General features: G+C 52.0%; 1 long non-coding RNA gene across 1 annotated transcript in view; it reads left to right on the top strand.

Annotated features, from left to right (window-relative positions):
- Positions 1–20,186, top strand: part of LOC119967753 — a 43,527-nt gene continuing 23,341 nt past the window's right edge. Inside the window, exon 1 of the long non-coding RNA XR_005461062.1 lies at positions 1–172. This is a non-coding gene — a long non-coding RNA (uncharacterized LOC119967753). The remainder of the gene's footprint in view (positions 173–20,186) is intronic.

Raw genomic sequence — 20,186 nt, 5'->3', positions numbered from 1 at the left:
GATTGTGAGGCCATTTCGCCGCATATTGTTGTTAGTGGGGAACTTGCTTGTGCTCGAATTTGGCTGTTGCCACTCTTAAACCATAAAAGCCAATCACACTTCACCCGCCCTGCATTGACTGTGAAACGTTCAGGGGAAGCCTGCAAGCAAGTGGAAGGTTTTCTTTTAAGGTGTAAGTGGCAAACCCCATTATAATCCCGGAGGAGGTCTGGTTCAAGTGAAGAGGACTGGGAGACAGCATGTGGCATGGAAGAAGAAGGAAAAAAAAGGGTTTTGTTTCATCCTATGAATTAGTCACGAACAGGTAGTGCGGTGTGAGTGAGTCACAGTGACACTCGGAGGTAATGTACTGTTTGCTGCTGATGTGTTCAGTGCGTGATCCTGAATCACCGCTTTAATTGGCCAGAAAGACGGTCATTCGAGTTGCTAAGAGGTTGGTTCAGATGACAGATATCTCGCTAAGCGGGCCGTTTAATATTTCTTTCCACCCTCCCCCCTCCACCCCGTTACAAAAGGGATATCGGCTAAAAAATACATATAGACACGTCCGTCCCCAACGCAGCCTGGGGTCAACTCCGCAACTTCCTCCATCAGGAAGCCGAGACGAGCTTGTGCAACAGCGCAGAGCCATCGTGGCCAATCACCCAGACACACTTCCCTCTTTGAGCCGGAAGGACAGGAACTGGACGTTTCTGGGAAGGCCGAGCTCATTTTGTTGGTGGGGGAGAGGAACAATGGGAAATTGAGGAATGTGAAGAATTTGTGGAATGAGTCAGCGCCCAGTGCCTGGAAAGCCTTGATGAATTCCTGTCAGGGAAAGGCTCCATCCTGATGACGAAAGGGCACGAAAGGACGATGGATTTTCTCCCCTCGGAATTAAAAAAAATCTTTATTTTAAAAAAAATGTGGGGTGCCATCTCCAGTGACGCTCCCCTCGCCTCTAGTTCCCGGGTTAGATTCGAACTCTCCAACTCCGGAGGCTTAGTAGTCTTACATCCAAGCTAGCAGTACTGAGGGAGGCGCACAGACTGAGACCACACCTCCCCTTGCAAGTTGATGCAATCGATCCCACAATGGAAGAGGATCAGGAGGGTTTGGGTGGTCTGACCAATACCTACCTCAGCCAATGCCTAAAGCAGACACACACTGATACATTCTTCAAATAAAACAATAGTTTTTAACCAACGCGATGGGCCGAATGGACTTTTCTGTACTGTAGTCATCTATGACCCTATAAAACACTTTGTAGGAAATATGAAACGGGGATTTTGCATTTCCTTGTGTATTCTGCTTATTTCAAATGAAATATAAACAAATAATTAGACCGAAATCATGACAGCCTTGGTCCAAACAGCGTTTGACATTTAAAAGACAAATCGTATAGATACTGGGCTGGTTTAGCACATTGGGCTAAATAGCTGGCTTTTAAAGCCGACCAAGGCAGGCCAGCAGCGCGGGTTCAATTCCCGTACCAGCCTCCCCGAACAGGCGCCGGAATGTGGCGACTCGGGGCTTTTCTGATGCGACCATCAATTCACATGAGACGATCAGTAGAAGTGAGCAGTGGTTTTAATAAGCTAGATCTGTGCCTGCCTGCGACTGCTCTGTACTGAATGCCGCCTACAGGCTGCAGATTTATATACCACCCCCGAGGGGGCGCAGCCACAGGCGGAGCCCACAGGGGCATCAAAATAGTCCAGCATGATACAGTGATGAGTTGTAGTAGCAATATGTTCACCACATTCACCCCTGTTAAAAAATTGAAGTCCAGCAGGGGTGAAGTGGGCTCACAGATCGAGTCTGTCCGGCGCCTTCATCGTTCCTGTGATCGCCTCAGCTCCAGCTTTGCTGTGGGCACGGGTGTTGAACTCGCTGCGGGCACGGGTGTTGGGCTCGTTGACTCCCGGAACATGTCATCTGGAGCTTCATCACGGTGGGTTGGATGGGGGAGGTAGGGGCGGGGGCGGTATTTGGTGTAGGGGGTGCATAGGTGATGGTCGCTGGGGAACCGGCGGGTGCCAGATCCCGGAGGGAGACTATCTTGTTGGCCGTCGCGGAGCATCACGCAGGCATACAGAGGGTTGGCATGTAGGAGCTGGACTCTCTCGACCAGGGGAGGCGGACGTATGGCTCCTCACGTGCTTCCGGAGGAGTACAGGCCCCGGTGTTGTCAGCCAGGACAGAAGGAGACCCCAGAGGTGGATTTCCTGGGGAAGACAAATAGACGGTCGTGAGGGGTTTCGTTCGTGGCTGTGCAGAGGAGCGACTGAATGGAGTGGAGCACGTCGGGGAGGACCTCCTGCCAGCGGGAAATTGGGATACTTTTAGACCGTAGGGCCAGAAGGATGGCCTTCCATATCATTGCGTTCTCCCTCTCCACCTGTCCATTTCCCCGGGGGGTGTAGCTGGTAGTTCTGCTCGGGGCAATGCCCTTACCGAGCAGGTACTGACGCAGCTCATCGCTCATAAACGAGGAGCCCCGGTCACTGTGGACGTAAGTGGAGAAACCGAACAAGGTAAAGATACTGTGCAGGGCCTAAATGACATTGGCCGTGGTCATGTTGGGGCATGGGATGGCAAAGGGGAAACGGGAGTACTCGTCAACGACGTTGAGAAAATACACGTTGCGGTCAGTGGAGGGGAGGGGTCCTTTGAAATCGACGCTGAGGCGCTCAAAGGGCCTTCACCAGTTGGGCCTTGTCTGGCCGATAGAAGTGCTGCTTACACTCTGCGCAGATTTGGAAGTCCCTGGTCATGGCCCTGACCTCGATGGAGTAGGGCAGGTTGCGGGCCTTGGTGAAGTGGAGAAGCCGGGTGACCCCCGGGGGCCAGGTCATTGTGGATGGCCCGAAGTCGGTCACCTTGCGCGCTGGCGCATGTGCCGCGGGACAGGGCATCTGGGGGCTCATTAAGTTTCCCAGGACGATACACGATATCGTAATTATAGATAGAGAGTTCGATTCTCCACCTCAAGATTTTATCATTCTTGATATTGCCCCGCTGTGTGTTGTTGAACATAAAGGCTACCGACAGTTGGTCGGTGACGAGGGTGAACCTCCTACCGGCCAGGTAGTGCACCAATGTCGCACAGCTTCCACAATGGCTTGAGATTCCTTTTAGAGGGAGGAGTATCGAATCTCGGAGGCGTTGAGGGTACGGGAAAAGAAGGCCATGGGCCTGCCTGCCTGGTTAAGGGTAGCAGCCAGGGCGACATCTGACGCGTCGCTCTCCACCTGGAAGGAGATGGACTCGTCCACCGTGTGCATTGCGGCCTTGGTAATGTCTGCCTTGATGCGGCTGAAGGCCAGGCGGGCCTCAGTCGTCAGGGGAAAGATGGTGGCTTTGATAAGTGGGCAGGCTTTGTCTGCATAGTCGGGGACCCACTGGGTATAATATGAAAAGAACCCCAGGCATCTTTTCAGGGCCTTGGGGCAGTGGAGAAGGGAGAGTTGCAGGAGGGGACGCATACGGTTGGGGTCGGGATCTAGGACTCCATTTACCACGACATAGCCGAGGATGGCTAGTCGGGTTGTGCGGAAAACGCATTTCTCCTTATTGTAGGTGAGATTGAGGGCATGAGCGGTTTGGAGGAACTTATTAAGGTTAGCGTCGCGGTCCTGCTGATCATGGCCGCAGATAGTGATGTTATCCAAGTACGGGAACGTGGCCCGCAGCCCGTACTGGTTAACCATTCGGTCCATCATTCTTTGGAAGACCGAGACCCCGTTGGTGACGCCGAAAGGGACCCTGAGGAAGTGGAAGAGGCGGCCGTCTGCCTCAAAGGCAGTGTAGTGGCGGTCTTCCAGGCGGATCGGAAGCTGGTGGTATGCGGACTTCAGATCTACCATGGAGAAAACCCGGTAATGTGCAATATGATTAACCATGTCCGCTATGCAGGAAGGGGGCACGCATTGAGTTGTGTGAACCGATTTATGGTCTGGCTGCAGTCCACAACCATCCGGTTCTTTTCCCCGGTCCTGACGACCACCACTTGGGCTCTCCAGGGGCTATTACTGGCCTCGATGATCCCTTCCCTCAAGAGCTGCTGGACCTCCGACTTGATAAAAGTCCTGTCCTGGGCACTGTACTGCCTGCTCCTGGTGGTGACGGGTTTACAGTCGGAGGTGAGTTTGCAAAGAGCGAGGGAGGGGCGACCTTAAGGTTCGCGAGGCTACAGATGGTGAGAGGGGGTAGGGGTCCACCGAACTTCAGGGTCAGGCATCTGAGGTTGTACTGGAAATCCAGTCCTATCAAGAGAGGAGCGCAGAGATGGGGGAGGACATGGAGTTTAAAATTGGCGTACTCGGCACCCTGTACTGTGAGGTTCGCGACACAGTACCCCCGGATCTGCACTGAATGTGATCCGGAAGCAAGGGAGATTGTTTGGGATGTAGGGGAAATCTATAGGGAACAGCACCTTACCGTGTCCGGATGAATGAAGCTCTCCGTGTTCCCAGAGTCAAACAGACATGGCGTTTCATGCCCATTGACTCGGGCGGTCATCATGGAGTTCATGAGGTGCTTGGGCCATGATTGGTTGAGAGTGACAGCACCAAGTTGTGGGTAGCCGGCGTGGTAGCGGGGTAGTCCCAAGGTTGCGGCCAAGATGGCGGCCCCCGTCGGTTGCACGTGTCGGGCGGCGGGGTCTGCGGGCCTGTGAATCTGTGAGTCTAGCCTGCGATTTTGGAACTTTGGGTCGGGCCAAGCAGACGTTGGAAAAATGTCCTTTCTTGCCGCAGTCGCTGCAGGTCGCGTTCCGAGCTGGGCAACGCTGCCTGGGGTGCTGGTTTTGACTGCAGAAATAGCAGGTCGGCCCCCCGGGTTGGGTGGGCAGCCACGCGGCACAGGCCTGGGACACCCTTGGGTCGGGAGATGGTCGCGCCTTCGGCGCCCAGGAGGAAATCGCGTGGTCGGAAGTGAAAGCATTTAGGCTCTGGAAGGCTACCTCTAATGAGGTGGATAGTTTTACCGTCTCTTCTAGGTCGAGGGCGCCCTTTTCGAGCAGACGCTGTCTGACATAGTTGGACTGGACTCCAGCCACATAGGTGGCCCGGATGGCGAGTTCCATGTGCTGCAAGGCCGTGTCGTCCTTGTAGTTAGAGTTTTGAGCGAGTACCCTCAAGTCGCGTAGCAATTCCCCGGGGCGTTGATGACGTGTGGTGAGGAGATGCCGCGTGAACACTTCGTTCACCGGCCTCACGTAATATCTTTTCAGGATCGCGACCGCGTCTTCGATTAGTACAGAGATTCTGTGGCTCTCTCGGGCATGGAGCAGATTCAGCTTCTGTGCCTCGGTGACGGCGGGCGAGGAGGAAGCGACGAGGTAGGCCTCAAAACAGCGGAGCCAGTGTGAAAAGATTCCTTTGGCTTCAGCTGCCTGAGGGTCGAGTTCCAGTCGATCAGGTTTGAGGGCTGCTCCCATTGAGATATCTTAGCTTATTAAATTGATGCGACCATCAATTCACACGAGACGATCAGTAGAAGTGAACAATGGTTTTAATAAGCTAGATCTGTGCCTCCCTGCGACTGCTCTGTACTGAGTGCTGCCTACAGGCCTATATACCACCCCTGAGGGGGCAGAGCCACTGGCGGAGCCCACAAGGGCATCAACATAATACAATACAGTGGTGAATTGTAGTAGCAATACGTTCACCACAGTTTCACAGTAACTTCATTGAAGCCTACTTGTGACAATAAGCAATTTTCATTTTCATACAGGGGAGTGTGCGTGTTCAAGGGAGGGGGAGGGGGCAGGGAAGGAGGGTGTGCAGGAGGGGAATGTGGGGGGGAAGCTTCTTGGGGTGCGACTGTTCAGGGAGGGGATTGTGCAGAGCTACGGAAGGGGGGGGGGGGTGAGGGGGGGGGGGGGGTGGATTCCGGGCCATGGATGAGTGTGCAGGCATATGGGGAAAGGGTAACAAAGAACAAAGAAAATTACAGCACAGGAACAGGTCCTTCGGCCCTCCCAGCCTGCGCCGATCCAGATCCTTTATCTAAACCTGTCTCATATTTTCCAAGGTCTAATTCCCTCTGTTCCCGCCCATTCATATACCCGTCTAGATGCCTCTTAAATGATGCTACCACCTCCGCTGGTAAAGTGTTCCAGGCACCCACCACCCTCTGCGTAAAAAACCTTCCACGCACATCTCCCTTAAACTTTCCCCCTCTCACTTTGAAATCGTGACCCCTTGTAACTGACACCCCCACTCTTGGAAAAAGCTTGTTGCTATCCACCCTGCCCATACCTCTCATAATTTTGTAGACCTCAATCAGGTCCCCCCTCAACCTCCGTCTTTCCAACGAAAACAATCCTAATCTACTCAACCTTTCTTCATAGCTAGCCCCCTCCATACCAGGCAACATCCTGGTGAACCTCCTCTGCACCCTCTCCAAAGCATCCACATCCTTTTGGTGATGTGGCGACCAGAACTGCACTCAGTAGTCCAAATGTGGCCTAACCAAAGTCCTATACAACTGTAACATGACCTGCCGACTCTTGTACTCAATACCCCGTCCAATGAAGGCAAGCATGCTGTATGCCTTCTTGACCACTCTATCAACCTGCGTTGCCACCTTCAGGGTACAATGGACCTGAACTCCCAGATCTCTCTGTACACCAATTTTCCCCAGGACCCTTCCATTGACCATATAGTCCGCTCTTGAATTTGATCTTCCAAAATGCATCACCTCGCATTTGCCTGCATTGAACTCCATCTGCCATTTCCCTGCCCAACTCTCCAATCTATCTATATTTTGTTGTATTCTTTGACAGTCCTCCTCGCTATCTGCAACTCCACCAATCTTTGTATCATCTGCAAACTTGCTAATCAGACCACCTATACCTTCCTCCAGGTCATTTATGTAGATCACAAACAACAGTGGTCCGAGCACGGATCCCTATGGAACACCACTAGTCACCCTTCTCCATTTTGAGATACTCCCTTCCACCACTACTCTCTGTCTCCTGTTACCCAGCCAGTTCTTTATCCATCTAGCTAGTACACCCTGAACCCCATACGGCTTCACTTTTTCCATCAACCTGCCATGGGAAACCTTATCAAACGCCTTACTAAAGTCCATGTATATGACACCCATAGCCCTTCCCTCATGGGCACGATGGGCCAAATGGCTTCCATCTTTGCTGTAGGATTCTTTGGTGCTCTGAACTCCTGTGACTTATATAGTTTAGGTTACGTAATTCAATTTGCTTTGTTGGTTACTGTTCTGCAATGTTTTGGACAGCTTGGCCGATACGTCAACTCCTCCACTTAATTTCTAATTTTTCAATATTCTCTGGAATTTAGAAGATTAGGTGATTGTATTGAAACATATGAAATCCTGAGAGGGCTCGACGGGGTACATACTGAGAGGATGGTTCTCCTCACTGAAGAGTCTAGAATAAGGTGTTATAATGACTAATTCTCTACCCTTGAGGGACATCAACGTCTATATTGATACTGGCCCTAACAATGCTGGGAAATCCGCCAGAACAATGCTGGTTTGAAATTGTATGTCATTATCTATTTGTGAAAAAACGTTTACTGGTTGTCTAGATCTCGCTATACGTTGGACACGGATTGCTTCATTGTTTCAGGAATTGAAAGTGTAAAAATAGATAAGCCCCCTGGGCCAGATGGGATTTATCCTAGGATTCTCTGGGAAGCCAGGGAAGAGATTGCTGAGCCTTTGTCCTTGATCTTTATGTCGTCTTTGTCGACAGGAATAGTGCCGGAAGACTGGAGGATAGCAAATGTTGTCCCCTTGTTCAAGAAGGGGAGTAGAGACAACCCTGGTAATTATAGACCTGTGAGCCTTACTTCGGTTGTGGGTAAAATGTTGGAAAAGGTTATAAGAGATAGGGTGTATAATCATCTTGAAAAGAACAAGTTGATCAGCGATACTCAACAGGGTTTTGTGAAGGGTAGGTCATGCCTCACAAACCTTATTGAGTTTTTTGAGAAGGTGACCAAACAGGTGGATGAGGGTAAAGCGGTTGATGTGCTGTATATGGATTTCAGTAAGGCGTTTGATAAGGTTCCCCACGGTAGGCTATTGCAGAAAATACGGAAGTATGGGATTGAAGGTGATTTAGCGGTTTGGATCAGTAATTGGCTAGCTGAAAGAAGACAGAGGGTGGTGGTTGATGGCAAATGTTCATCCTGGAGTTCAGTTACTAGTGGTGTACCGCAAGGATCTGTTTTGGGGCCACTGCTGTTTGTCATTTTTATAAATGACCTGGAAGATGGTGTAGAAGGATGGGTTAGTAAATTTGCAGATGACACGAAGGTCGGTGGAGTTGTGGATAGTGCTGAAGGATGTTATAGGTTACAGAGGGACATAGATAAGCTGCAGAGCTGGGCTGAGAGGTGGCAGATTGAGTTTAATGCGGAAAAGTGTGAGGTGGTTCACTTTGGAAGGAGTAACAGGAATGCAGAGTACTGGGCTAATGGCAAGATTCTTGGTAGTGTAGATGAACAGAGAGATCTTGACATCCAGGTACGTAAATCCCTGAAAGTTGCCACCCAGGTTAATAGGGCTGTTAAGAAGGCATATGGTGTGCTAGCCTTTATCAGTAGGGGGATTGAGTTTCGGAGCCACGAGGTTATGCTGCAGCTGTACAAAACTCTGGTGCGGCCGCATCTGGAGTACTGCGTGCAGTTCTGGTCACCACATTTTAGGAAGGATGTGGAAGCTTTGGAAAGGGTTCAGAGGAGATTTACTAGGATGTTGCCTGGTATGCAGGGAAGGTCTTACGAGGAAAGGCTCAGGGACTTGAGGTTGTTTTCGTTAGAGAGAAGGCTGAGAGGTGACTTAATAGAGACATATAAGATAGTCAGAGGGTTAGATAGGGTGGACAGTGAGAGTCTTTTTCCTCGGATGGTGATGACCAACACGAGGGGCCATAGCTTTAAATTGAGGGGTGGTAGATATAGGACAGCTGTCAGAGGCAGTTTCTTTACTCAGAGAGTAGTAGGGGCGTGGAACGCCCTGCCTGCAACAGTAGTAGACTTGCCAAATTTAAGGGCATTTAAGTGGTCACTGGATAGACATATGGATGAAAATGGAATAGTGTAGGTCAGATAGGCTTCAGATAGTTTCACGGGTCGGCGCAACATCGAGGGCCGAAGGGCCCGTACTGCGCTGTAATGTTCTATGTTCTACGTTCTATATGAATGGGGAATGGAACTGAGGTCTGTGGAATCGTCAGTACACATTCCCACTTCTCTGAAGAAAAAGTCATTGATTTTTTTTATCAAAGTGTTTTTATTGGGTTTTCACATTTTGTATTTCACAACTCCTATGTTACTTTGCATAACCGTGCCTACCAGAGGAAAAAAAACAAACATGGGCAAGAAATAAAAGGAGGTTAAAATGACAGGCGGAGGGGGTGGCACAGTGGTTAGCACTGGGACTATGGCGCTGAGGATCCTGGTTCGAATCCCGGCCCTGGGTCACTGTCTGTGTGGAGTTTGCACATTCTCCCCGTGTCTGCGTGGGTTTTGGCCCCACAACCCAGATTAGGTGGATTGGCCACACCAAATTGCCCCTTAATTGGATAGAAAATAATGGGATCCTCTAAATTGATAAAAACAAAACAGGTTGAAGTCAGTACAAATATTTCCATACACTTTCCCTCCTGTCGTGGCTGTGACCACCAACCCCCCCCCCCCCCCCCCCCACGGCGTACGTTGTTGCCGTTCCCAGTTTGGCCCTGGAGCATATTTACAGATGTCTCTACATGTCCCTTGTCCCCCTCATTTTCCCATGTGTCCTCCCCCGCCATTGCCCCTCCTTCCTTCTTCAACTTTATTCCGTGACTCGCTTATGTTTTCCTCCCCTTCCTCCCCCCTTACTCTACCGGTTGCTGGCTACGAACAGATCTTGGAGCAAGTTGGTGATGTCATCTTCCGACCCTTGGGTGGCAACTTTTATTTTCTCCAGTTTGAGAAATTCCGCCAGGCCAGCCAGCTGGTCTGCAGCCTTGGGTGGTGCGTCCGATTGCAAGCTGAGCAGGATTCTCCGGCGGGCGTTCAGGGAGGCAAAGGCTAGGGCATTGGTCCCCCTCCCCATGAAGTGTTCTGGCTGATCTGAGACCCTGAAGACCTCCACTTTTGGGCATCGTTCCACCCTCATTCCCAGAACCCTGAACGTTGCCTCAGAACATGTGGGTGTGGTTGGCCGGCCTCCCTCCACCTCTGGAAAGAGGGCACCTACTCATTTGGGTTCTGGTAAGGTGCGCTCTGTGCACCATCTTTAGCTACGTTAGGCTTAGCCCTGTGCATGTAGATCTGAAGTTCGCCTTGTGCTGTGTTTCACTCCAGAGTTCTCTCCCTATCTCCATGCCTAGTTATTTCTCCCATTTTTCCTTTATCTCATCCGGGGGTGGGGGAGAGCGTACCTCCTCCCATACAGGTCCCCAAATTTTCCCTTCTCTAGTTTGCCTACGTCCAGCAGTTCTTTGACTAAAGAATGTCCTGGTATCTGGGGACACGTCGTTGTTTCCTTATGGAGGAAGGTTTTGACCTGTATGTGTCTCAGTTCGTTTCCTTTTGGCAATTGGAACCTCTCCGTGGGTTCCCCCAGGGTCACTACTCGGTCATCCGTGTACATGTCCCTGACCATCAGTGTTCCCTTATCCTGCCTCCACCTTCTGAAGCTGGCGTCCATTATTGCGGGAGTGAACCTGGTTGTTGCAGATGAGGACCATGGTGGACATTCGGTTAGGCCAAAGTATTGCCTCATTTTGTACCACATCCGGAGCGTTGCTGCTACCACTGGGCTCCTCGAGTGCTTGGTCGGGGGGGAATAGGAGAGAGGTTGTGACTGGGGCTCGGAGGGATATCCCTATGTCGGAACCCGCCTCCATTTTCACCCATTCTTTTTTTTTTTTTTTTTTTTTTTTTTTTTTTAAATTAGATTACCCAATTATTTTTTCCAATTAAGGGGCAATTTAGCGTGGCCAATCCACCTACTCTGCACATTTTTGGGTTGTGGGGGCGAAACCCACGCAGACACGGGGAGAATGTGCAAACTCCACACGGACAGTGACCCAGAGCCGGGATCGAACCTGGGACCTCAGCGCCGTGAGGCGGTTGTGCTAACCACTAGGCCACCGTGCTGCCCCTATTTTCACCCATTCTGCTCCCAGTTTCTTCACCCATTCCCTCACTCTGTCTGCTGTGGCTGCCCAGTGGTATAACTGTAGGTTCAGGAGGGCCAGGCCTCTCATGTTTCTATTCCTTTGTAGGACCTTCTTTTGGATCCTCAGCTTCTCCCCCCCCCCCCCCGCCTCAAACACACACTAATGCCATGATTACCTTGTCTGCCATGTTGAAAAAGACCTTGGGGATGTAGATTGGGTGGGATCTGAACAGGAAGAGGAACCTGGTCAGTATGTTAATTTTAATCATCTGCTCTTTCCCTGCGAAGGAGAGTGGGAGTGGGCCCACCTCTGCAGGTCCTTTTTTACTTCCTCCAGCAAACTGGTCAGGTTCCATTTGTGGATCCATGTCCAGTCTGATGTGATAGGCAGGTTGGTTCGATGTGGATTGCACTCGATGCAGGGAAGCTAGAAACAGACGTCTAACACTGGAGAAAATCCAACACTGTTTTATTCAACGATAGAACTGATAAACATGATCAGCTGTGGGTCGACACTATACTGAACTGGCTGGAGACCTAGTAGTAGCCTGACCAGACTTACTAGCTACCCCATGGTGTTTGTACTTGCTAGCTCGTGGACTCTGACTGTCTCAGTGGCTGGGTCCAGAGAGAGCGGGAAACCTAGTGCCCTCTGGCTTTATAGAGGTAGTGTCCTGTCTGGTGATTGGCTGCACTGTGTTGTGTGCTTACTGGTCATCCTGTGTGTCAATCACTGCCTGTCTGCACCTCGTTATATACATGAGTGGATATTATGACATCTCCCCCCCTTTTTATTAGATAATTAAATACTAAGGTGTGCGTGCATATATATATATATGTATATATATATATTATATATGTCTTTTTGTTTTTTTTGAGTTTTTTATTTAACACAAATTTGTAACATTACAGAGAGAAAAATGGCCACGTGTAAAGAGCCCCAACATAGTGAAAACGAACAGTGGGAAAGAATAAACATGTTAATAAGGCACTTCCCCTGCCAGCTCTGTTTACCCATGCTACACGCTTTCAACCAAACCAACATGGCCCTAACCCTCTCCTCGGCCTCTTCCCTGCCAGGTCAGCCCTGCGCTTGGCTCTAGCCCGCCCTGCCCCACCTCCGACTCTCCCTGGTGCCCCCTGACCTACGCCAGCTACGCTGACCCCTGCCCTTGGCGCCTGCCCGTCTCCCGTCCGAGCGCTCGGGCTCTCCCCCCACACACCAGGGACCCATTGACCTGGTTGTATCCCACCGTGCCCTTTCAAGTCCCGTAACCAGCCCCTAGCCCATCCCCCTATCAGTGGCCCCGATCTCCCGCCAAAAGGTACCAAGTGCAGGGCCCCCCCTGCAGGGCCCCTCCCCTTGTTGCAGTCCCCCCAAAACATCCCAAACAGCGCGCCCTCCAGCCCCCACTCTCCGTCCAGGCCGAAAACAATCCTGGACAAAGCACCACAGCACAGGACAGTCCAACAAACCGCCGCCACACAAAAGCTCCGGGAGCCCAGAGTCCTCCAGCTCAAGTCCAGCCTCTTCCCCTAATAAAAGTCCACACCCAATCAGAGCAAATTAGGTCAACAGACCGCCGCCACTGTACAGCACCGAAAGAACCAAGCGCCCATCAGTTCAAGTCCAGTTTCCCATCTTCAATAAAAGTCCAAACCTGTTCTGGTGTCTCAAAGTAGCAGCGGAGCCCCTCAAACGTAACCCAGAGCTTTGCAGGATACAGCATTCCAAACCTCACCTCCTTTTTGTAGAGGGCTGCCTTTACCTTGATGAATCCTGCACGCCTCTTGGCCAGCTCCGTTCCCAAGTCCTGGTAAATGCGCACCTCGCAGCTCTCCCATCTGCTGCTCCCCTCCGCCCTGGCCCATCGCAGCACACGTTCCCCATCAGCAAGCCGGTGAAAAGGACCACCAAGGTCCTCGGTCGGTCGCCCGTCCTGGGCTTCCTTGCGGGGGCTCTATGTGCCCCATCCAACTCCAGGGGTTGAGGGAAGGCCTCCAGTCCCATCAGCGCCTCCAGCATACCCGTCACGTATGCGCCCACATCCGACCCCTCGCAGCCCTCCGGGAGGCCAATGATCCGTGAATTCTGCCTCCTGGCTCTGTTCCCCAGCTCTTCAAGCTGCTCCTGCATCCTCCTCTGACGGGCGTTCAGCTCCTCCACCTCGTGCTCCAGCTCCGTTACCATGCCCGCCGGGCTGGAAAGCTTCACCTCGACCTCCCTGAGCGCCTTCCCTTGGACCGCCTGTGTCTCGACCATTCGGTCCATCACCGCTCTCATCGGGTCCAGCGTGACCCTCCTCAGCTCGGCGAAGCAGTTCTTGAAGAACTCCATCTGTTGCTCCCTTGGCCAGTGAGCCTCCGGTCCTCGGTCCCTGCCGTCCGCCATGCTTGGCCGCCCGGTCTGGGGTCCCCGCTGCTCCCGCTTCGATCCCTGCCGCCCCACCTGACCACCTCCAGTCCAGCTGCCCATACCCCGGAAAGGAAGCCTCTTCCCCATCGTCTCCTCCACCGATTCAGGCCGCCAGGTCCCAAAAAAGACCGTTAACAAAGGTCCGTTTGCCCATCGCGGGCAGGAGCGATCCGACCTGCGACCTGTCTCCTCGAGGGCGCCACCGGAAGTGACAGCACCACATATATATACACATATGCCTGACTATATACACAGGGTGTCTAAATGAACGTATGTACATAGGAGGGTGTCGATCGTGCAGATACATGGCAAACAAAACAATATTTACAGAGGTTAAATCGATGAAGTCACAAAATGTACAAAAGTTCAGTCTACAGATTCAGTCTTTGTGGTGGTCGAATAATTCTAGTCGATCGCCGCAGAGGTGGATCAGGAGCTGCCTGCACATGGATAGGCGGGATCGCTGCCATCGCGGTGGTCGCGGGGGCCGGCAGGATTGCTGGTAGATCGGTGGCCTTGTGGCAGGGTACGTCCGGAGGAAGCATCGTAGGCAGCGGGGTACTTTGGTCAGGTAGCGGGCGTGGAACTCTTCGCAGTGCCCGTCTGTTGTGCCATAGCAGGGAGCCATCAGCCATGCGGACAAGGAATGATCTTGGGGCCACTTGTTTGATCACAACAGCTGTGGCTGACCAGCCGCCCTCAGGCAACTGGACACGAACATGATCAGTTAGGGGCAGCTCGGGTAGATCCGAGGCATGAGCATCGTATATGGCCTTCTGTTGGGCCGTGACTGCTGCATTTTCTGTAAGACCGTGAGGTGGTCAAGGTCTGGAACATGGATGGCTGGAACTGTGGTCCTCAGGGTGCGATTCATGAGCATCTGCGCTGGAGACAACCCAGTGGACAGTGGGGTTGCCCTGTATGCCAGCATCGCCAGGTTGAAGTCGGAGCCTGAGTCTGCAGCTTTGCATAGCAACCGCTTTACAATATGGACCCCTTTCTCGGCCTTCCCGTTTGACTGCGGGTAGTGGGGACTGGAAGTTACGTGACGGAAGTTGTAGGATTGTGCAAAATCAGACCATTCCTGGCTGTAAAAGCAAGGACTGTTGTTGCTCATCACCAAGAGCGGTTTCCCATGCCTGCCAAACATTTCTTTGCAGGCTTTGATTACCGCCTTCGACGTGAGGTCGGACAATTTCACCACTTCTGTGTAACTGGAGAAGTAGTCGACCAGGAGTACGTAGTCATGCCCCTTGGCGTGGAAAAGGTCTATACCTACTTTGGACCATGGAGAGGTCACGATCTCGTGCTGTTGCAGCGTTTCCTTGGGTTGAGCGGGTTGAAACTTCTGACAGGTGGGGAAGTTGAGGACTGAGTCAGCAATGTCCTGGCTGATGCCCGGCCAATAGACCGCCTCCCGAGCTCTGCATCAGCATTTCTCGACCACTAGGTGACCCTCATGGAGTTGGCCCAGCACCATAGCCCGCATGCTCTGAGGAATTACGATTCTGTCGAGTTTCATAAGGATTCCCTCCAGAACCGTCAGGTCGTCTTTTACGTTATAGAACTGGGGACATTGTCCCTTCTGCCAGCCATTGGTAAGGTGCTGCATCACACGCTGCAGCAGAGGATCCTTGGCCGTCTCCTCACGAATTTGGACCACCCGTTCATCAGAGGCCGGAAGGTTGGTGGCACACAACTGCACCTGCGCTTCTATGTGGCAGATGAAGTCACTTCGTTGACACGGTGTGGTAATGGACCTGGCTAGGGCACCTGCAACGATCAGCTCTTTGCCTGGCGTGTAGACAAGTTCGAAGTCATAGCGGCGTAGCTTAAGAAGAATTCGCTGTAACCGAGGTGTCATGTCATTTAAATCCTTCTGGATTATGTGGACTAGAGGCTTGAGGTCCATTTCTACCGTGAATTTTGGCAGGCCATAAACATAGTCGTGAAACTTGACTATCCCTGTCAGGAGGCCCAGACACTCCTTCTCAATTTGAGCGTACCGTTGCTTAGTGGGCGTCATGGCCCTGGAGACATTCGCCAATGGAGCTCAGGACGAGGAGTCATCTCGCTGAAGGAGCACTGCCCCAATGATGTCCTGGCTTGCATCAGTTGATATCTTGGTTTCTTTGGTTGGGTCGAAGAACGCTAGAACCAGGGCTGTGGTGAGCTCTGCTTTCAGCTCACGCCATTCCTCTTCATGCGTGGGCAGCCACTGGAATTCCGTCAACTTCTTGACGAGATGGCGGAGGGCCGTGGTGTGGGATGCCATATTGGGAATTAATTTCCCGAGGGAGTTGACTATCCCGAGGAAGCGGAGGAGCGCCTTCTTGTCCTCCGGGGTTTTCATGGCGTTGATCGGCGAGACCTTGTTGGCATCTGGCCGCACGCCCTGCTGCGAGATGTGGTCACCTAGAAACTTAATATCCGATTGACCAAATGAACACTTGATCCTGTTGAGCTGGAGACCATGTTCATGAGTTCTCTGGAATACCTTCTTGAGGCGAGCGATGTGTTTTTGGGGCGTTGTGGACCAGATAATTACGTCATCAACGTATACTCGCACCCCCTCGATGCCCTCCATCATCTGCTCCATGATTCAGTGAAATACTCCGGAGGCAGATATGATACCAAAAGGCATCCGGTTGTAGCAGTAGCAACCGAACGGGGTGTTGAACGTGCACAACTTGCGACTGGACGCGTCCAGTTGTATTGGCCAAAAACCCTTGGAGGCGTCCAGCTTAGTAAAGAATTTGGAATGAGCCATCTCACTGGTCAACTCTTCATGTTTCGGGATTGGGTAATGCTCCCGGATGATGTTGCGGTTTAAATCCTTAGGGTCAATGCAAATGCGGAGTTCCCCTGACGGCTTCTTTACGCAGACCATGGAGCTGACCCAGTCTGTTGGCTCTGTGACCTTCGATATGATGCCCTGGTCTTGGAGGTCCTGTAATTGCATCTTCAGATGATCCTTGAGGGGCGCCGGCACCTAGCGTGGTGCATGAATTACAGGGGTGGCGTTCGGCTTGAGCAGGATTTTATATCGGTATGGGAGCGTGCCCATTCCATCGAATACGCTGTGATACTGCGTGATAATGTCATCTATGTCGGCTTGCAAGTTTCCATCAGGCGAGGGCGTCGCCGGTGATGATGACATGGTGTGGACGCGCTGAACCAGATTCAGGAGCTTGCAGGTTCGAGCATTGAGCAGGGATGGTCTGTCAGGCCCGATAATTTCAAACCGCACTGTTGCCTTGATCGCCTTATTGGATACCCCTAGGTGATATGAGCCACTGGCAGCTATGGCATTGCCATTGCAGTCAAGGAGCTGGCAGGTCGGTGGAAGAATGCTTGGTCTGGCGCAGATGGTGTCGAGGTCGGATTTTGAGATGAAAATGAAAAAATGAAATGAAAATCGTTTATTGTCACAAGTAGGCTTCAAATGAAGTTACTGTGAAAAGCCCCTAGTCGCCACATTCCGGCACCTGTTCGGGGAGGCTGGTGCGGAAATCGAACCGTGCTGCTGGCCTGCCTGGGTCTGCTTTAAAAGCCAGCGATTTAGCCCTGTGTGCTAAACCAGCCCCTGTTTATGAGGCGCGCCGGTGTCCAGTTTAAAACGGATGCGAGCCTTGTTAACTGTGAGGACAGCACACAACTCGTCGTCGGGATCCACACTGAGGATCGAGAGGCGTTTCGCTGTTGTGGTGGAAGGCAGCGCATGTGTAGTTATGATGCCCACCCGGTATGGGGACTTGAGGCACTCAGCATCAGGGTCTGTTGGGCTGTCGGGATCGGAATCTGGCATGCCTTGTTGTATTGAGCGGACACTTCTGCGCCGCAGCTTGGACCGCTGGCTGCTGAGCGGTGGAGCAGATCTGCAAAGGGCTGCGTAGTGGCCAAGCTTGCCACACTGTAGACACCGGCGGACTTTTGCCAGACATTGCCGCTTTAAGTGGGCGGAGCCACAATTCGGACACGTCATGACGCCGACGTCAGCGCGTTCCATGCGCCATCACACATGCGCAATGCGGTCGGTCGACGTACGCACCTGCGCAGTCGGGTTGTCGGTCTTGTCGTCCACTCGGTCGTGGCGCGCATGTGCAAGGACCCAGGAAAAGCGCGCAAAATGGCCACTCTCCTCGATGCTCAGGCCCTGCATCAGTGCGATGGCCTGGGAGGGAGGCCAGCTTTGCAGTCTCTGCTGCCCTGATGTGTGAGTAACGATTCTTAGCTTGCTCATGGACAATGCACGTCCCGACAGCGACAGGGAGGGTCAACTGTTTGACTTTCAGGAGCTGCTGCCGAAGGGAGTCGGAGTGGACCCCGAAAACGATCTGATCCCGGATCATGGAATCATCCATCGAGTCATAGTTACATGACTGCCCTAGGAGGCGGAGATGGGTCAAGAAGGACTGAAAAGGTCCATCCTTACCGTGAAGCCTCTGCTGGAAAATGTACCGTTCAAAGCTCTCATTCACCTCAATGTCGCAGTGGCTGTCGAACTTCAGGAGGACTATTTTGAATTTTGTTTTGTCTTCGCCTTCAGCGAACGTAAGGGAGTTGTAGATGTGGATGGTGGTGGAGAGAAATAGCGCGATCTTCCTGGCATCTGATGCTGCTTCGAGGTCGGAGGCCTCGATGTACAAGAGGAACTTTTGCTTGAAGATCTTCCAATTGGCGGCGAGATTGCCGGAGATGCGGAGCTGCGGAGGAGGCTGGATGTTTTCCATTTCACCGGATGGCTGCATGCTGGTCAATGTTGATTCACTCGAGGTAGGTCCGTCAAGATCAGTAGCACTCTGGTACCATGATGTGTTAGGCAAGTTGGTTCGATGTGGACTGCACTCGATGCAGGGAAGCTAGAAACAGACGTCTAACACTGGAGAAGATCCAACACTGTTTTATTCAACGATAGAACTGATAAACATATTCAGCTGTGGGTCGACACTGTACTGAACTGACTGGAGACCTAGTAGCAGCCTGACCAGACTTACTAGCTACCGCATGGTGTTTGTACTGGCTAGCTCGTGGACTCTGACTGTCTCAGTAGCTGGGTCCAGAGAGAGCGGGAAACCTAGTGCCCTCTGGTTTTATAGTGGTAGTGTCCTGTCTGGTGATTGGCTGCACTGTGTTGTGTGCTTACTGGTCATCCTGTGTGTCAATCACTGCCTGTCTGCACCTCACTATACACATGAGTGGATATTATGACACAGTCGTGGGCTATTTGGATCCCCAGGTATCAGAATTTGGCTTGGGCTTGTTTGAATGGCAGTCCCTCCAGCTCTGCCTCTCCTCCCCTGCGGGTTCACAGGGAGATCTCATTTTTGCACCTTTTTAATCTGAGAAGGTTCCAAACTCCTTTCGGAGTTTCATTATCCCTTCCATGCTGGCCCCGGGGATTTGAGATGCAGAGGAGCAGATCATTCACACAAAGCGAGACTCTATGCTCTCTGCCCCCCCTTTGGATACCTCTTTATTCCTTTGCCACTCTGAAGGCTCAATTGCCAGTGGCTCGATTGTCAGAACAAACAGCATGAGGGATAGCGGAATCCTCTGTGCAGCTGAAAGTATTCAGAGTACTGTACAGTACTGTACAGTAGTTTCACTCAGGAGGTGAACCCTGGTCTGAACCCAAACTGTTCCAGAACCTCTATGAGGTACTTCCACTTGACTCTATCAAATGCCTTTTCTGCATCCAGGGAAATGACCACTTCTGGTATTCTCTCCCTGGATGGGGTCCTTATCATGTTCAACAGGCACCTGATGTTCAGTGTTAGCTGCATGTCCTTGACAAAGCCCGTCTGGTCCTCTGTGACTACCTCTGGTATGCAGCTCTCTAGTCCCATTGCCTGGATCTTTGCATCTACGTTGAGCAGTGAGATGGACCTGTCGGACCCGCACTCAGTCGGATCTTTGTCTTCTTTGGGTATCAGCGATATTGAGGCTGTGTCGGTGGTAGGGTACCCCTTACTAGCGAGTCTGCAAGCATCTCCTGCAAGTGCTGCACCAATGCTGGCGCAAATGTTTGTAGAAGTCCACTGGGAATCCGTCTGGCCCCCGTGCCTTCCCCTCCTGCATGGAGTTGATACTCTCCGTGACTTCCCTCAGTTTTAATGGTGCTTCCAGTCCCTGTCTCTTCTCTTCCCCCACAACTGGCATGTCCAGTCCATCAAGAAGCTGCTTCATTCCCGAGTCCCCCTGGGGGAGGGGGGGGGGGGGGCGGTGCTAGAGGTGTACAGCCCCCGGTAAAAGGCTGTGAAGGCCTCATTTACCCTTTCTGGGTTGGTTTGGATTAGCCAGCCGTTTCTGTCTTTAACCTGAGCTATGTCCCTCGTGACTGCCTGCTTTCTAGGCTGGTGGGCCAGCAGGCAGCTGGCTTTGTCACTGTGTTTGTGGAAGATCCCCCATGTCTAGCAGAGCTTGTGCACTGCTCTCCCATGTCCATTTGTAGCTTCTTCCTCTCCGCCAGTAACTCTATAGTCGGGGCTGAGGAGTATCACCGATCCACCTACAGTATGGAGTCGACCAGCTATTGCCTAATAATAACAATAATAATCTTTATTGTCACAAGTGGGCTTACATTAACACTGCAATGTAGTTACTGTGAAAAGCCCCCAGTCGCCAC

The sequence above is a fragment of the Scyliorhinus canicula genome, chromosome 6 (assembly GCF_902713615.1).
Source record: "Scyliorhinus canicula chromosome 6, sScyCan1.1, whole genome shotgun sequence".
In the NCBI taxonomy this organism is placed as follows: Eukaryota; Metazoa; Chordata; class Chondrichthyes; order Carcharhiniformes; family Scyliorhinidae; genus Scyliorhinus; species Scyliorhinus canicula.
This window is presented reverse-complemented; position numbering and strand designations above follow the sequence as displayed.